The 18,396-nt window shown below is 41.9% G+C and overlaps 1 non-coding gene across 1 annotated transcript; it reads right to left on the bottom strand.

Moving 5' to 3' along the window:
* Positions 1-461: 461 nt before the first annotated feature.
* Positions 462-569, bottom strand: LOC112724169 (small nucleolar RNA R71). The gene has a single exon (XR_003163346.1). It is a non-coding gene; the product is annotated as a small nucleolar RNA R71 (small nucleolar RNA).
* Positions 570-18,396: the final 17,827 nt, after the last annotated feature.

Raw genomic sequence — 18,396 nt, 5'->3', positions numbered from 1 at the left:
GAGAAGCTAAATTACAACAATCCAGAGACAACCTTATTGAAAATTTCGAACAGGAAGAGGAGATGGCAGCCGAACCCAACAACAATAATGCACGGAGAATGCTTGGTGACTTTACTGCACCTAATTCCAATTTACATGGAAGAAGCATCTCCATTCCTGCCATTGGAGCAAACAACTTTGAGCTGAAACCTCAATTAGTTTCTCTGATGCAGTAGAACTGCAAGTTTCATGGACTTCCATCTGAAGATCCTTTTCAGTTCTTAACTGAATTTTTGCAGATATGTGATACTGTTAAGACTAATGGAGTAGATCCTGAAGTCTACAGGCTCATGCTTTTCCCTTTTGCTGTAAGAGACATAGCTAGAGTGTGGTTGGACTCTCAACCCAGAGATAGCCTGAACTCTTGGGACAAGCTGGTCACAGCTTTCTTAGCCAAGTTCTTTCCTCCTCAAAAGCTGAGCAAGCTTAGAGTGGATGTTCAAACCTTCAGACAGAAAGAAGGTGAATCCCTCTATGAAGCTTGGGAAAGATACAAAGGACTGACCAAAAAGTGTCCTTCTGACATGCTTTCAGAATGGACCATCCTGGATATATTCTATGATGGTCTGTCTGAATTAGCTAAGATGTCATTGGATACTTCTACAGGTGGATCTATTCACCTAAAGAAAACGCCTGCAGAAGCTCAAGAACTCATGGACATGGTTGCTAATAACCAGTTCATGTACACTTCTGAGAGGAATCCTGTGAGTAATGGGACGCCTATGAAGAAGGGAGTTCTTGAAATTGATACTCTGAATGCTATATTGGCTCAGAATAAAATATTGACTCAGCAAGTCAATATGATTTCTCAGAGTCTGAATGGAATGCAAGCTGCATCCAACAGTACTCAAGAGGCATCTTCTGAAGAAGAAGCTTATGATCCTGAAAACCCTGCAATAGCAGAAGTGAATTACATGGGTGAACCATATGGAAACACCTATAATCCCTCATGGAGAAATCACCCAAATCTCTCATGGAAGGATCAACAAAAGCCTCAACAAGGCTTTAATAATGGTGGAAGAAACAGGTTTAACAATAGTAAACCTTTTCCATCATCTTCTCAGCAACAGACAGAGAACTCTGAACAAAATACCTCTAATTTAGCAAACTTAGTCTCTGATCTGTCCAAGGCCACTGTAAGTTTCATGAATGAAACAAGGTCTTCCATTAGAAATTTGGAAGCACAAGTGGGCCAGCTGAGTAAAAGGATCACTGAAATCCCTCCCTGTACTCTCCCAAGCAATACAGAAGAAAATCCAAAGAGAGAGTGCAAGGCCATTGACATAACCAAAATGGCCGAACCCAAAGAGGGAGAGGAGGACGTGAATCCCAAGGGAGAAGACCTCCTGGGACGTCCAGTGATCAACAAGGAGTTTCCCTTTGAGGAACCAAAGGAATCTGAGACTCATTTAGAGACCATAGAGATTCCATTAAACCTCCTTATGCCATTCATGAGCTCTGATGAGTATTCCTCTTCTGAAGAGAATGAGGATGTTACTGAAGAGCAAGCTGCCAAGTTTCTTGGTGCAATCATGAAGTTGAATGCCAAATTATTTGGTATTGAGACTTGGGAAGATGAACTCCCTTGTTCACCAATGAACTAAGTGATCTGGATCAACTGAGATTGCCTCAGAAGAAACAGGATCCTGGAAAGTTCTTAATACCTTGTACCATAGGCATCATGACCTTTGAAAAGGCTCTGTGTGACCTTGGTTCAGGGATAAACCTCATGCCCCTCTCTGTAATAGAGAAACTGGGAATCTATGGGGTGCAAGCCACTAAAATCTCATTAGAGATGGCAGACAATTCAAGAAAACAGGCTTATGGACAAGTAGAGGCTGTGTTAGTAAAGGTTGAAGGCCTTTACATCCTGCTAATTTCATAGTCCTAGATACTGGGAAGGATGAGGATGAATTCATCATCCTTGGAAGACCCTTCCTAGCCACAGCAAGAGCTGTGATTAATGTGGACAGAGGAGAATTGATCCATCAATTAAATGAGGACAACCTTGTGTTTAAAACTCAAGGATCTCTCTCTGTACCCATGGAGAGGAAGCATAGTAAGCTTCTCTCATTGCAGAGTCAACCAGAGCCCCCACAGTCAAACTCTAAGTTTGGTGTTGGGAAGCCACAACCAAACTCTAAGTTTGGTGTTGAACTCCCATATCCAAACTCTAAGTTTGGTGTTGGAGAGTCTCAACAATGCTCTGAACATCTGTGAGGCTCCATGAGAGCCCACTGTCAAGATATTGACATTAAAGAAGTGCTTGTTGGGAGGCAACCCAATTTTTATCTAATTTCTATTTTTATTGTTTTTCATGTTTTATTAAGTTCATGATCATGTAGAGTCACAAAATAAATAAAAAAATTGAAAACGGAATCAAAAACAGCAGAAGAAAAATCACACCCTAGAGGAAGACCTTACTGGCGTTTAAACGCTAGTAAGATGCATCTGGCTGGCGTTCAACGCCAGAACAGAGCATGGTTCTGGCGCTGAATGCCCAAAATGGGCAGCATCTGGGCGTTTGAACGCCAGAATTGCACCCTAGAGAAGAGCTGGCGCTGAACGCCCAGAACAAGCATGGTTCTGGCGTTCAACGCCAGAAATGGGCAACAAATGGGCGTTCAACACCCAGAACAAGCACCAATCTGGCGCTGAATGCCCAGAGTTGTGTGCAAGGGCATTTTTTCATGCCTAATTGGGTGCAAGGTTGTAAATCCTTGAACACCTCAGGATCTGTTGACCCCATAGGATCACCTCAGGATCTGTGGACCCCACAGGATCCCCACCTACCTCCACTTCACCACTCACATCCATCCACTCTTCCCCAAAAACCTACCTCATGAACACCACCTACCTTCAAAATTCAAAATCAATTTCCCACCCAAACCCACCCTATATGGCCGAAACCTTACCCCCCTCCCTTCCCTATATATAGCCCTCCATTCCTCCTCATTTTCACACAACACAACCCTCTCTTCCCCTTCTTGGCCGAAACATATCTCTCTCTCTCCTCCATTTCTTCTTCTTCTTCATCTCTTATTTCTTCTCTTGCTCAAGGGCGAGCAAAATTCTAAGTTTGGTGTGGTAAAAGCATAAGCTTTTTGTTTTTCCATTACCATTGATGGCACCTAAGACCAGAGAATCCTCTAGAAAAGGGAAAGGGAAGACAAAAGCTTCCACCTCCGAGTCATGGGAGATGGAAAGATTCATCTCCAAAGCTCATCAAGACCACTTCTATGATGTTGTGGCCAAGAAGAAGGTGATCCCTGAGGTCCCTTTCAAGCTCAAGAAGAATGAGTATCTGGAGATCCGACATGAAATCCAAAGAAGAGGTTGGGAAGTTCTAACAAAACCCATCCAACAAGTCGGCATCCTAATGGTTCAAGAGTTCTATGCCAATGCATGGATCACTAGGAACCATGATCAAAGTAAGAACCCGGACCCAAAGAATTATCTCACCATGGTTCGGGGGAAATACTTAGATTTTAGCCCGGAAAATGTGAGGTTGGCGTTTAACTTGCCTATGATGCAAGGAAATGCACGCCCCTACACTAGAAGGGTCAACTTTAATCAAAGGTTGGACTAAGTCCTCATGGACATATGTGTGGAAGGAGCTCAATGGAATATTGACTCCAAAGGCAAGCTGGTTCAACTAAGAAGATTAGACCTCAAGCCTGTGGCTAGAGGATGGTTGGAGTTCATCCAACGCTCCATCATCCCCACTAGCAACCGATCTGAAGTTACTGTGGATCGGGCCATCATGATTCATAGCATCATGATTGGAGAGGAAGTAGAAGTTCATGAAGTCATCTCTCTTGAACTCTACAAAATGGTCGAAAAGTCCTCCCCCATGGCAAGGCTAGCTTTTCCTCATCTTATTTGCCATCTATGTTACTCAGCTGGAGCTTTCATAGAAGGAGACTTTCCCATTGAGGAAGAGAAGCCCATCACTAAGAAAAGGATGGAGCAAGCAAGAGAGCCCATTCATGGAGCTCAAGAGGCGCAGGAAGCTCATCACTATGAGATCCCGGAGATGCCTCAAATGCATTTTCCTCCACAAAACTATTGGGAGCAAATCAACACCTCCCTAGGAGAATTAAGTTCCAACATGGGACAACTAAGGGTGGAACATCAAGAGCACTCCATCATCTTTCATGAAATAAGAGAAGATCAAAAAGCAATGAGGGAAGAGCAACAAAGACAAGGAAGAGACATGGAAGAGCTCAAGGACATCATTGGTTCCTCAAGAAGGAAACGCCACCATCACTAAGGTGGACTCATTCCTTGTTCTTATATTCTCTGTTTTTCATTTTCTATGATAAGTGCTTATCTAAGTTTGTGTCTTATTACATGATCATTAGTATTTAGTAACTATGCCTTAAAGTAGTGAATATGAATCCAACACCTCTCTTAAATGAAAACTGTTTTAATTCAAAAGAACAAGAAGTACATGAGTTTCGAATTTATCCTTGAACTTAGTTTAATTATATTGATGTGGTGACAATGCTTCTTATTTTCTGAATGAATACTTGAACAGCGCATATGTCTTTTGAAGTTGTTGTTTAAGAATGTTAAATATGTTGGCTCTTGAAAGAATGATGATATGGAGACATGTTATTTGATAATCTGAAAAATCATGAAAATGATTCTTGAAGAAAGAAAAAGCAGCAAAGAACAAAGCTTGCAGAAAAAGAAAAAAAAATAGGCGAAAAAAATAGAAAGAAAAAGAAAAAGCAAGCAGAAAAAGCCAAAAGCTCTTAAAACCAAGAGGCAAGAGCAAAAAGCCAATAACCCTTAAAACCAAAAGGCAAGGGTAAATAAAAAGGATCCCAAGACTTTGAGCATCAGTGGATAGGAGGGCCTAAAGGAATAAAATCCTAGCCTAAGCGGCTAAACCAAGCTGTTCCTAACCATGTACTTGTGGCATGATGGTGTCAAGTGAAAACTTGAGACTGAGCGGTTAAAGTCAAGGTCCAAAGCAAAAGAAGAGTGTGCTTAAGAACCCTGGACACCTCTAATTGGGGACTTTAGCAAAGCTGAGTCACAATCTGAAAAGGTTCACCCAATTATGTGTCTATGGCATTTATGTATCTGGTGGTAATACTGGAAAACAAAGTGCTTAGGGCCACGGCCAAGACTCATAAAATAGCTGTATTCAAGAATCATCATACTGAACTAAGAGAATCAATAACACTATCTGAACTCTGAGTTCCTATAGATGCCAATCATTCTGAACTTCAATGGATAAAGTGAGATGCCAAAACTATTCAAGAGGCAAAAAAGCTACAAGTCCCGCTCATTTAATTGGAGCTATGTTTCATTGATAGTTTGGAATTTATAGTATATTCTCTTCTTTTTATCCTATTTGATTTTCAGTTGCTTGGGGACAAGCAACAATTTAATTTTGGTGTTGTGATGAGCGGATAATTTATACACTTTTTGGCATTGTTTTTAGTATGTTTTTAGTAGAATCTAGTTACTTTTAGGGATGTTTTCATTACTTCCTTATTATATGCCTCCTTGATGTTTTACTACCTCAATTTCTCTTTTTTATTTCTTGCAATGGCAATTTCAGGTCTTCTAACAAAAAAGTCCATTGGACCTCTCATACTACTCGCACCCCTTCTAGCACTACTGGCACCCCCTCTAGCTACTGCCATTGGAGTTCGATTATGAAGTTCATCAATCCCTTGAGCATCTTCCTCTAAAAATTTGAACCCCAAACTCTCTAAGTCAAGTTTCCTAGCATTGACATTCTGTTCTTCGGTGCTTCCTGGTGTGGCACTTTGTCTTCCTCGATTCTTTTTTTAATTGTAATACTCTCATAATTTAACAATAATATCCTTTGGGACCATTTTACATCCAGCAACATTTCCAAGCTTGATCATTAAGTGCTCTTTTTCCCGTGTAATGCCTCTTTTCATAATTTTCCCACAAAATTTACATACAGTTTCATTGGTATTTTCTTCTTCTATAGTAATAATATATTTCCAGCTTGGGTCAATTCTATTAGAATGGATAGGAGTTGCGGGACCAACAGGGGCAGTGCCAGCAGCAGGACTAGCAGAGGCAGGGGTAGGAACTTTAGAATCAAGGGCTTGTCTAGAAATGGACATAGTAAACTAAATGAAAAAAAATTGGAAGAAGAGAGTTTTGACACTGATTATTGATAATGGCTATAAAGAACAGGTAGTAGAGAAGAGAGAAAAGAAAAAAATACGACCAGAGAAGTTGAAATAAGATGTACAAACCAGAGGGGGAACCACAGTTAGCAGTGGCAGTAAGGAGTGGCTGTGGTGATGAGCAACAGTGATGATCGGTGGAACGAGTGGCGGCGGCGCCGAATAGCTGCTCGTCACGGCGGCGATGGGTGGCACAGAGAGCAGCATCACAGAGAATAACGTTGTAGAGAACAGAGACGGAGAGAAGTTTTTGTGTAGATGAGGTAGAGGAGGAAGTTTTTAAATAAGAGGCTGATTATTAAGGTTAGTGGGATCACTTAGTGTTCATACCCTGGGTCGAGCTATGCGACCCGGGCTGGCTAAAGACACGAGTGACCGACCTCTTCAGGATGGTCACCACCGACCTCTTACTAAAAGAGTTCGAACAAATCACCATAGAGGCCCAAGCAAGCCCAAACGAAAGGAGCAAAGCCCATTCTAAAGGCGGCAAAGCCAAGAAAGATAAGGCAGTTCCCCTAAAAAGATAAGATAAGATAACTATCTTATCTTATGGGAAGGTCACTCTACACTACTATAAATACACTGGAGCACCCAGGTATAACTCATACTCTTATTCTACACAAAAACCCTGCTTAAAGCCCATGCTAACTTAAGCATCGGAGTCTCTTGTAGGTACCACCACCCTCCGGTGACCAAGGATCAGCGGAACCACCAAATCCAACACGTCGGACACAACAGCTCCGGCAACCACAACAGATCTCATTCGAGATCGACCTTCAGTTTCACGTAACCCTCAGAACATTGGCGCCATTGCTGGGGAACCTGGAAGTCATTCCATCATCATGGCGGAAAACCTTGACAACGACCACAATTCTGATTTAGAAAATAGGACGCTGCATAAGAACGCAGACATCCCACCGAAAAATACACCTCAACAAAATGGAGACAAGCATTCTCCAAACACAGAAATTTTAGATGCCCTCCGAGAATAGCAGGAATGTCTCAAGCAGCTTGAACAAGAGGTTGAACACCAGCGCGAAGCCAAAAGAGATCTCCGGAGGGAAACAAGTCGACGTCGAGAGTTAGAAGACAAGCTCCTAAAGCTCGAGGCCGACCTTAAAACCAAAACCATTCGATCCAGTCATGAAGACAGCTCCCACAAAGATCAAGACCCATTCACCAAAGAGATCATGAAAGCTAAAGTCCCAAAGGACTTCAAAGCTCCTGACATGACCCCATACGATGGTACATCGGCTCCGAGCCATCATCTCAATAATTTCAGAAGTAGGATGCATGTCACAGATACCTCAGATGCAATTTGCTGTAAAGCTTTCCCGACCACCTTAACCAGAACGGCAATAAAGTGGTTCGACAGCTTGCCACCAAGATGAATAGCAAGCTTTGATGACCTCGCCAAGAAGTGCCTAGCCAGAATCTCCATCCAAAAAGACAAAGTTAAACATGCCCCAAGCCTGTTAGGAATTAAGCAAGGAGATCGGGAGAGCCTCCGCAACTACATGGAAAGATTCAACAAGGCATGTCTAGACATACAAAGTCTGCCAACAGAAGCAGCCATCATGGGTCTCATCAATGGTCTGCGAGAAGGACCCTTTAGCCACTCTATATCAAAAAAGCATCCAACGTCTCTAAACGAGGTACAAGAACGGGAAGAGAAGTATATCAACATGGAGGAGAACTCTCGACTAGGGGAAATCTCAAAATCCGGACTCTCTTACCCCCCTCGAGACAAGGATAAAGAGTCCAGAAAAAAAGAAGACCACAACTACACTCCACTCAGAGTGTCCCTTGTGGATGTATACAGAGAGATATGCAACACTGAGAAGATCCACCGCCTTGCCCGATTAAACACAAAAGGGGAAGAGGAAATCAGACAGAGTACTACGAATACCACCGAATCTACGGGCATTCTACCAATGAGTGCTTTGACCTAAAGAATGTCATAGAAATATTGGCACGAGAAGGGTGACTAGACTGGTTCTTAGCCAGTAAGACGGAGAAACCGAGAAAGAGAAGAAGGGAAGAAGAGATTGGACAAGCTAAACACCCCCACCACACCCCCGAAAGACACGTTCATATGATAAATGGAGGATTCGCAGGAGGGGGATCTCTAAATAATCACGCAAAAGACACCTTAAGGAGGTGTACCATGTCAGAGGAGGAGACAGGTCGGCCAACTTCCCCAATATCACCTTCACTCAAGAAGACGCTGCGGGAATCATCCCGGGGCATGATGATCCCATGGTTATTACTATCATACTGGCCAATGCTAATCTCCACCGAACACTGGTAGACCAAGGAAGCTCCGCGGATATCTTGTTTAAATTCGCCTTCGACAAGCTCGGTCTACAAGATAAAGAGCTCAAAGCATATCCGAATAGCTTGTTCGGACAGGGAAACACTCCAATCCAATCACTTGGATATATCTCACTGCACACAACCTTTGGAAAAGGAACTCGGTTCAGGACACTCAACATAGACTACATAGTAGTCGACGTGAGCTCAGCCTATAACGCTCTAATAGGTCGGACAAAGCTAAACCAGCTCGTCGCAGTAGTCTCCACTCCACATCTGCGCATGAAATTCCCAACTTAAGAAGGGATCGCCATGATAAAGGGAGACCAAAAGATTGCGCGACACTGTTACAATGAAAGTCTAAACCTTAAAGGCGGCCCCAAAGGGGAGGAAATCAACAATATCGAACTCGGGGGAGTACGTGCCCGTGAGGAACTTCGACCGCGACCCCAAGGCAAGATCGGAGAAGTCCAGATCGGGGATGCCCACGATAAAATAACAAATATCGGGGCAACCTTAAAAAGAGACTTAAAGGAGCCACTGATACAATTCCTAAAGGATAATGCCGATCTCTTTGCATGGAAGGAAGCGGACATGCCCGGCATAGATCCCAAGCTAATGTGCCATAAGCTGGTAGTATACCCTGGATCTCGACCCGTGCAACAAAAACGTAGGAAGCTCGGGCCAGAAAGATCCCAAGCTGTGGAAGAGTAAGTGCAAGCTTTACTAGAGGCAGTGTTCATAAGGGAGGTCAAATACCCATTATGGCTAGCCAACATTGTCTTAGTGAAGAAGTCAAATGGCAAGTGGAGAATGTGTACCGACTACACCGACCTCAATAAGGTCTTCCCAAAAGATCCCTACCCACTCCTAAACATAGATACTCTAGTGGATACCTCTTCTGGATACAAGTACCTCTCCTTCATGGATGCCTATTCAGGATACAACCAAATCCCAATGTACCCACCTGATCAAGAGAAGACCTCGTTCCTAACCCCAAAGGCAAACTATTGCTATATAGTTATGCCATTCAGGCTTAAAAATGCAGGAGCTACCTACCAAAGATTGATGAACAAAGTCTTTGCTGACCATATTGGAAAACTGATGGAGGTTTACATAGATGACATGCTGGTAAAAACACAAAGTGAGGAATCATTGTTGTCTGACCTTACTAAAGTGTTCGACACCATCAGAAAGTACGGTATGTGACTTAAACCCGCAAAGTGCACCTTCGCAGTAGAGGCTGACAAATTATTAGGCTTCATGCTCACCTAAAGAGGAATCGAGGCAAATCCAGATAAATGTCAGGCTATACTCAACATGAAAATTCTGACTTGCGTCAAAGAGGTACAACAGCTCAACGGCAGACTGGCAGCTCTGCCCAGATTTCTGGCCGGATCAGCCATAAGATCTCTCCCCTTTTTATGCAACAATAAGGAAGGGAAAGAGCTTTGAATGGATATCAGAGTGCGAGAAAGCATTCCAAGATTTCAAAAAATTCTTGGGGCAACCACCCATTCTTACCCGACCACGGAAAGGAGAAGCACTCATATTATACCTCATAGTGGGAAGTCGGGCAATAGCCTCAACACTAGTCAGAGAAGACGAAAATGGGCAACAACCCATCTACTTCATCAGCAAAGCTCTCCAAGGGCCGAACTAAACTATAAAAAGATAGAAAAGTTCGCCTATGACGTTAGAATTTTTGCCAGTAAAGAATTTCATAAAAACAGTCGCGTTGTAGATATAGTCTCTAAACCAACAAAAATCCCTTCGTACAAATGTTTTGGTTGTCACAAGTAACAAACCCTTTTTAAAATTGATAACTGAGTATTTAAACCTCGGGTCGTCTTCTCAAGGAATTGCAGGGAAGTATGTTCTTATTATTGATTATGAGTTTTGTAAATTGGGGGTTTTGGAGCTTGGGCAATGAGCACAGATATATTTAAATGACAAATAAAATAAATAAATAATTGTAAAATAAACTTTTGGCAAGGTATGAGAAATTGGAAGTCCAGTCTAGTTATCCTTATCAATGATAATAAAAACTGAATCTTAATTCCACTTAGTTAACCTTTGCTATAACAAGGGAAGGTCAAGCGACTAATTATTTAGATCTTTGAATCCTAGTTAATTCCTAAGAAAAGATTGGGATTATTGAAGATCAATTCAATTAGCAAGGATAACAATTATCAATTATGCTATTGAGTTGGATAATTCCTGAGTTACTGATTTCTTAACCAAGACCAAAAGGGAAAATATCTAAATTAAATTAAAAGCATTCATATAAATAAAGCAAAGCAAAATTAAGTCTAAAAATACCTCGAATTTCATTCACAAAAGAACTTAAATCTGACATACAAATTAAATTAGAGAAATAAATAAAAAGAACATTGAACCTAGGATTGAGAGTCACTCCTAAAACTAAGAGAAGTCCTAAATCCTAATCCTAAGAGAGAGGAGAGAACCTCTCTCTCTAAAAACTACATCTACTCCTAAAATTGTGAATGTGAGAGCCTTGTTATGAATGGATGCATTCCCCCACTTTATAGCCTCTAATCTGTGTTTTCTGGGCTGCAAACTGGGTCAAAAACAGCCCAAAATTCGCTGGTCTCGAATTCAATCACGCTGGATTTCTGTCACTGCGATGCGGCCGTATAGAGCACGCGGTCGTGTCACCTAGCATCAGGGAAACTATAGCATATTATATATCAAATCGAATCTTCGGATGTTAGCTTTCCAACGCAACTGGAACTGCGTCGTTTGGACCTCTGTAGCTAAAGTTATAGCAATTTGAGTGCGAAGAGGTCAGGCTGGATAGCTTAGCTATTTCTCCAACTTCTTGTATTCCTTCCACTTTTGCATGCTTCCTTTCCATCCTCTGAGCCATTCCTGCCCTGTAATCTCTGAAATCACTTAACACACATATCAAGGCATCTAATGGTGATAAGAGAGGATTAATATTAGCAATATAAAGGCCAAAGAAGCATGTTTTCAATCAAAGCACATAATTAGGAAGGCAAATGTAAAACCATGCAAATAGTATGAATAAGTGGGTAAAGAGTTGGTAAAATCCACTCAATTGAGCACAAGATAAACCATGAAATAGTAGTTTATCAGCCTACGCCCTCATACTCACTTCTCGGCGACTCCGCCCATACTTCCAAGCTCACACTATCAGGGTTCGGACCAACCAGCCCATAAAAGGCATCCTCCAGAAAACAGACTTAGCAGGAAGAATCCTACAATGGGAAATTGAATTATCTGAATTCTATCTTCGATATGAAGCTCGGACAGCCATCAAATCACAGTACCTGGCCGACTTCATTGCAGAATACACTGACGCCCCGGGAACCCCCACAAAATGGAATCTCTACGTGGACGGCTCTTCAAACAAAACCGGGAGTGGCGCAGGTATAATTATAGAAAGTGATCAGAGAACCCAAATCGAGCTCTCACTAAAGTTTGAATTCCTTGCTTCAAATAATCAAGCTGAGTATGAGGCACTACTGGCTGGTTTGAGACTGGCTAGGGAGGTAGGAGTTCAAAAGCTTGTCATCTTCAGCGATTCACAAGTAGTTACCTCACAAATAGAAGGAAGCTACCAAACTAAGGACCCCACCATGAAAAAATATCTGGACAAGACCAGAGACCAGCTCGGACAATTCGGGGAATATGAGGTCCAACATATACCTCGAGAACAGAACGCTCAAGCTGATGCACTCTCAAAACTAGCTAGCACCAAACCAAGGGGCAATAACAGAAGCCTCATCCAGGAAACATTGCCAAGTCCATCAATCTCGGAAGAAGAAAAGGTCCTAACTATATCAGCTCAGGATCAAGGATGGATGGCCCCCATAAGCAACTACCTCAAATCAGAGATACTTCCCACAGATAAGAAGGAGGCAAAAAGGCTAATACGAGAAGCACAGTACTACACTATAGTAGGAGACATCTTATATAGGAGAGGGATCTCAACACCCCTCCTAAATATGTGTCGACCTCCAATACAAGGGAAGTCTTGGAAGAAGTACATGGTGGCATGTGTGGCAACCACCTGGGGGCACGAGGTCTTTCTAAAAAGGTACTCTCAGCCGGTTTCTTCTGGCCAACCTTGGGAAAAGAAGCATGCTAACTTCCATATCGCTCCACCAGAGGAGCTCATTAGTGTTACGTCGCCCTGGCCATTCACAAAATGGGGGGCTCGACCTCCTTGGACCCTTCCCCCAAGGGTCAGGACAAGTCAAATTCCTCATTGTGGGAATAGACTATTTCACAAAGTGGATTGAAGCAGAGCCCTTAGCTAATGCTACCGCCCAAAGAAGTCGGAAATTTCTATATAGGAACATTATCACAAGGTTTGGGGTCCCTTACTCTATCACCACAGATAATGGCACTCAGTTCACGGACACAGGTTTTAGAAATTTGGTAGCTGACTTAAAAATAAAGCACAAATTCACATCTGTAAAACACCTACAAGCCAACGGACAGGCAGAAGCTGCCAATAAAGTCATACTGGCTGGGTTAAAAAGGAGACTACGGGACGCGAAGGGAGCTTGGGATGAAGAGTTCCCACAAGTCCTATGGGCATATCGGACAACTCCACACTCCACCACAGGATAATCACCCTTTTGACTCGCTTACTGGATGGAAGCAATGGTCCTAGTAGAAATAGAAGAAAGATATCCTAGAATAATCTTCTACAATGAAGATGCCAACTCACAAATTCAAAAAGAGGAGCTCGACCTACTTCCAGAAGTCCGAGAAATAGCTCGAATTAGGGAGGAAGCATTAAAACGTCGAATGGATCTAAATTATAACTAGAAGGTAGTCCAACGAAGCTTCACCACCAACGATCTCATCTTAATCCGAAATGACATCGGAGCAGGTCGATCAGGAGAAGGGAAGCTAGCATCTAACTTGAAAGGAGCCTACCGAGTTGTCGAAGTACTAGGGAAATGTTACTACAAGGTGTCTGACCTCGAAGGGTAAGAGCTACCAAGGTCATGGCATGCCTGTAACCTAAGAAGGTACTATAGTTAGAAAATAATAAAAAAGGATCTTAGGTTAAGGTGCACTCTTTTTCTTGAAAAGGTTTTTTAATGAGGCGCCAGGCCAAGATCTACAAAATTGTCCAACTTAGAAGGGTAAGCACTCATATGTATATATTCCTGTTTATATTCCTATTTGAATAAAGTTTTTTAGATTCCCTAAAAAGTTTCCTACCAAGACACATTAATCTAAGCTCACAAAAATGCAACAATTCATCGACCGATTATAAAGAAGTCGGCAAGGTGAAAACCAAATTCATCGACCGATTATAAAGAAGTCGGTAAGGTGAAAAACCAAATTCATCGACCGATTATAAAGAAGTCGGCAAGGTGAAAGTAGACGAGACAGATTAATGCAAGAATTTATAAAAAGTAATCCATAGAAAGCGGCCTGACGAGGTCTGACTAAACATGGATTACTAAAATAACTTAAGAAGGCCCGACAAAGAAGTCGGACCAATGAAAGGATCACTAAAAAGGGACGAAGACATCTCGCAAAGGCCAAAGAAAGGCCAGCAATGCTTTGCTGAAAGGTACGAAGTCTTGAAAAAAGACACTACTTAAAAAGCAAACGCACAAAACCAAAGGAAGGGCTAAAAAGTCGTCCAACTAAACTATAAAGAAAAGGTTCCCCTTGGAACACTACCTAAAAAGTTATTGGAATATGACTGAAAAGCTCAGACAAAGAGGTCGCGCAATGAAAGAAGCCCAGGAATGACCTCAAAGAAAGGAACAACCTAAGGCTCAGAAACGTGCGCTTAAAGGGACACAGCTCTGCCTATAAAGCCACGACTCCACGACAAGGTTATCAAAATCGTTCGGACAAACTAAAAAGGTTCTACAAGAACATTAAAAAGTTGTCGGACGACTTAGCTCCGAGGATCACCCTACCCAAACAGAAAATAGACAAAATAAGAAATGACCAAAAAGAGGTCGGACAGAAAAATACCAACCCTCTATAAAAACCCACAAAAGGGTGCGAAGGTATGGTCAACATATCAGAGAAACATATCCATCAAAATAAAACATTAAAGACTCAAAAGGCCACCCAAGGAGCAGCCTCAGAGTTTAAAAGTGTTTTGTTTTTCCAAAATAAAGTTGCATAGAAGCAACTAAATGTCAAGAGAGCCAACCATATAAAAAGTTACAAAAAGAAAACTAAAGTTCAAAAAGTCCACAAGCCGGACTATATACAAATACACAGAGATCATAAGGGGTTCAAAGTCTCCTCGGTAGTAGCATCCTGGGCTGAAGGAGGAGGAATGGCCTTCAAAGGGGTTGCATCCACAGTCCCATCCTCCCGGTTCAGAATTCGAACATCAGGATCAGACTCGGGACGGTCGACCTCAGCTGAAGGAGTTGAAGAAGTCAAGGCGGCAGTAGCTTTGGCCGGCGACGCAGGGGGAGGACCTTCATCTTCATCGTCTGGGGCAGGCACAATCTTGCCGTCCTCCACTACATTATCCAGACTAAAGAGAGTCAGGTCGAGTTCAGGGGCAAAAACCCGGAATTGGGCCTTCAAGTTCTCATAAGCATCAGTCACACTGTCCACCAGGTGACCCTGAAGCTCGGTATAATCAGCCTGGGCAGACTGAATCCTTTCCCTGGCCTCCAACAGCTCACCATAAGTGCGAGTATAGCTCTCTTTATACTTTTTCGCCGCTTCCTCAGCCAGGTTTGTGGCAGCCTCAGCAGCAGTAGCCAGGGACTTCTCCCTCTCCATATCCAGTTCCAACTTTGCCACCTTAGCGTTAAGCTCATCCTTCAAAGCCTTGATTCTATTAAATTCGGACTTGGCATTGATAAACCACTATTTTATGATTTATCTTGTGCTAATTTGAGTGGTTTTTATCAACTTTTCACCCACTTATTCATATGATTCGCATGTTTTACGTTTTCCTTCCTGATTTTGTGCTATGATTGAAAACATGCTTCCTGGGCATTTAAATTACTAAATATTAATTCTCTCTTTATACCATTCGATGCCTTGATTTGTGTGTTAAGTATTTTCAGATCTCCCAAGGCAGGAATAGCTTAGAGGACAGAAAGGAAACATACAAAAATGGAAGGAAAGCACAAAAATGTAGTTTTGAAGAAAAGGGCAGCGACGCGAACGCATGGATGACGCGCCCGCGTGCCTAGCGCGAAAAGGCATCGACGCGAACCCGTGACTGACGCGGACGCGTGCCTTGAGTAGAACGCAAATGACGTGTACGCATGACCGAAGCGAACGCGTGACAAGGAAAACTCTCAGATGACGCGAACGCGTGACCTACGCGAACGCGTGACAGACGCCACGCACCAAAATCTGCAGAAAATGCCCCCAGCGATTTCTGGACCCTTTTTCGGCCCAATTCTGAATCCAGAAACACAGATTATAAGCCAGAGAATGGAGGAATAAAAAAAACAGATCATACATTCATAATTCATAATTATTAGGATTTAGATGTAATTTTTAGAGAGAGAGGTTCTCTCCTCTCTCTCTTAGGATTTAGGATTTTAGGTATTCTATTAGTTTATTTCAACTCTTTATCAGGTTCAATATTCTTTTTATATTTTTATTTATTCTAATGCTTTTATTCGTATCTGACTTATGTCGCCAATTTGGCTTATGAACTCTTTATGTTTAGATTGATTTTCTTTTATCAATGCAATTGAGGTATTTCAGATTTATGATTCCTATTTAGCTTTTTATATTCTTGGCTTAAATTGATTAATTGGAGACTCTTGAGTTATCAAACTCATCGTGATTGATAATTGTTATTTTTGCTAATTGAATTGAATTCCAATAACTCTAGTCCTTTCTTAGGAATTGGCTAGGACCTGAAGATCAAACTAATTAGTCAACTTGACTTTCCTTTGCCTTAGTAAAGCTTGACTAAGTGGGGTTAAAACTCAATTCTCATCACCATCGATAAGGATAACTAGGATAGGACTTCCAAATTCTCATACCTTGCCAAGAGTTCTTTTCTTTTATTATAATTAACTTATTTTTCTTGTCATTTAAATTACTTGCTTCTTATTTCAAAAACCCCCAATTTACAAAACTCATAACCAATAATAAGAACATACCTCCCTGCAGTTTCTTGAGAAGACGACCCAAGGTTTAAATACTTCGGTTATCAATTTTAAAGGGGTTTGTTACTTGTGTCAACCAAACATTTTTACGAAAGGATTTTCTATTGGTTTAGAAACTATACTTACAACGTGATTATATTTGTGAATTTCTTTACCGATAGAAAAACCGATCGTCAAAAATGGCACCGTTGCCGGGGAACTACAAACGTGTGCCTTATTATTGGTTATTGTAAATATTTTTCTTTTGCTTGTTTATTTATTTCTGTTTTCATTTTTTATTCTTATTAGCTACCATGAGTTCTCACCCCTCTCGCTTTGAGTTTGGTTCTAATATTATTGAAGGGAATGAAAGCTATAGCAGGAACATGCATCAAGGTCAGAACAATCAAGGATGGATGGAGCCACGAGGACTTGATCAACCCTTTAGGCTACAACACCCTCCACAGTATCACAGACGACGACCATTCTACAATGCATGCCAAGGCAATAGATACGGTGGATTCTTTTGTAGTTACCAACAAGTTCCACCCTATGCTTATGAACCACCCTCTCAACATAGCTTTGAACCACCACACTCACAAGTTTCTTTTCACCATTCACCACCATATGACCCTTATCCACCACAATTCCAATCTAATTACTCCCAAGAACCACCACCACAAAATTCACCATCCCCATGTCCTTATCAAGAAGAACCACCTCTGTATTATGAGCCCTCTCTCCCAACCAATGAACCCTCATATCCACCCCAATCTCCAATGGATGAAACCCTTCGTGTTCTTCTTCAAGGACAAGTGAAGATGCAAAGGAACGTACTGGAACTCACTACTGCCTTAACCGAGGTAGTAAATAAATTAGCTTCCCAACATCTGAGCACTCAGAGTACTCCCATGGCTACATGTGGAGAATCAAAAGAAGAGCGTAGCATGAAGGAGACACTAGAAACTTCGGTGGACAATGAGGAGCATGGCTTTGTATTGGAACAAGTGGAGGAAGCCATAATAATTGTAGAGGAAGAAGTGGTTGAATATTTAGGAGATGCTGAACCTCTATGGGAATTGAGAACTGTGAAGGATTCCTCCGAGAAGTTCGAATTTGATGCCAAGGAGGATAGTGTACAACCTCCAAAGCATATCTCTTGTGAAAAATTGGACGGAACAGACCAAGAAGTTGATTCCATAGGCAGTGATGATCATGAATCAAGCTCTCCTAGTCACAAACTTGCATCCGCAACTGAATTCCTTGAGCCTGAAGAACCTTATCCAACTGAATACGAAGATGATGTCGAGGTAGATTTCTCTCAACCTCCAACTTATGACTTGAGTGACGAGGAAGACATAGAAGACTTTGATCAAGACGCATTTGTAGTTGAAGAATTTTGCAAAGAAGTGGAGGAATTCACAGAAGAATACAAGGGAGTAAAACTTACAGAACCACTGGAAACACCTATCCTAAGGCCATTACCACCTAATACAAGCTTCAAGTTGGTACAATCCTTAACCTTTGTCTTTACTTTTCCACTTGAATATGGTTTGCTTGAAACAGATGGCCAGCTTAGAGCTCTCTGCGGCTTTAAGAGTAAGAGGGAAATGGCTCGTACTCAGAGCTGGTGTGCAAGATTCAATAAGGTTCCACGCTTCAATTCGAAGTGCAAGGATTGGTATCAAGTTCAATTGAATGGGTCTCGGAAGGCGTTTGGTCATCTTGGTGAGAATACAATTTCTAAACCG

This window comes from Arachis hypogaea, chromosome 11 (genome assembly GCF_003086295.3).
Source record: "Arachis hypogaea cultivar Tifrunner chromosome 11, arahy.Tifrunner.gnm2.J5K5, whole genome shotgun sequence".
NCBI lineage: Eukaryota > Viridiplantae > Streptophyta > Magnoliopsida > Fabales > Fabaceae > Arachis > Arachis hypogaea.
This window is presented reverse-complemented; position numbering and strand designations above follow the sequence as displayed.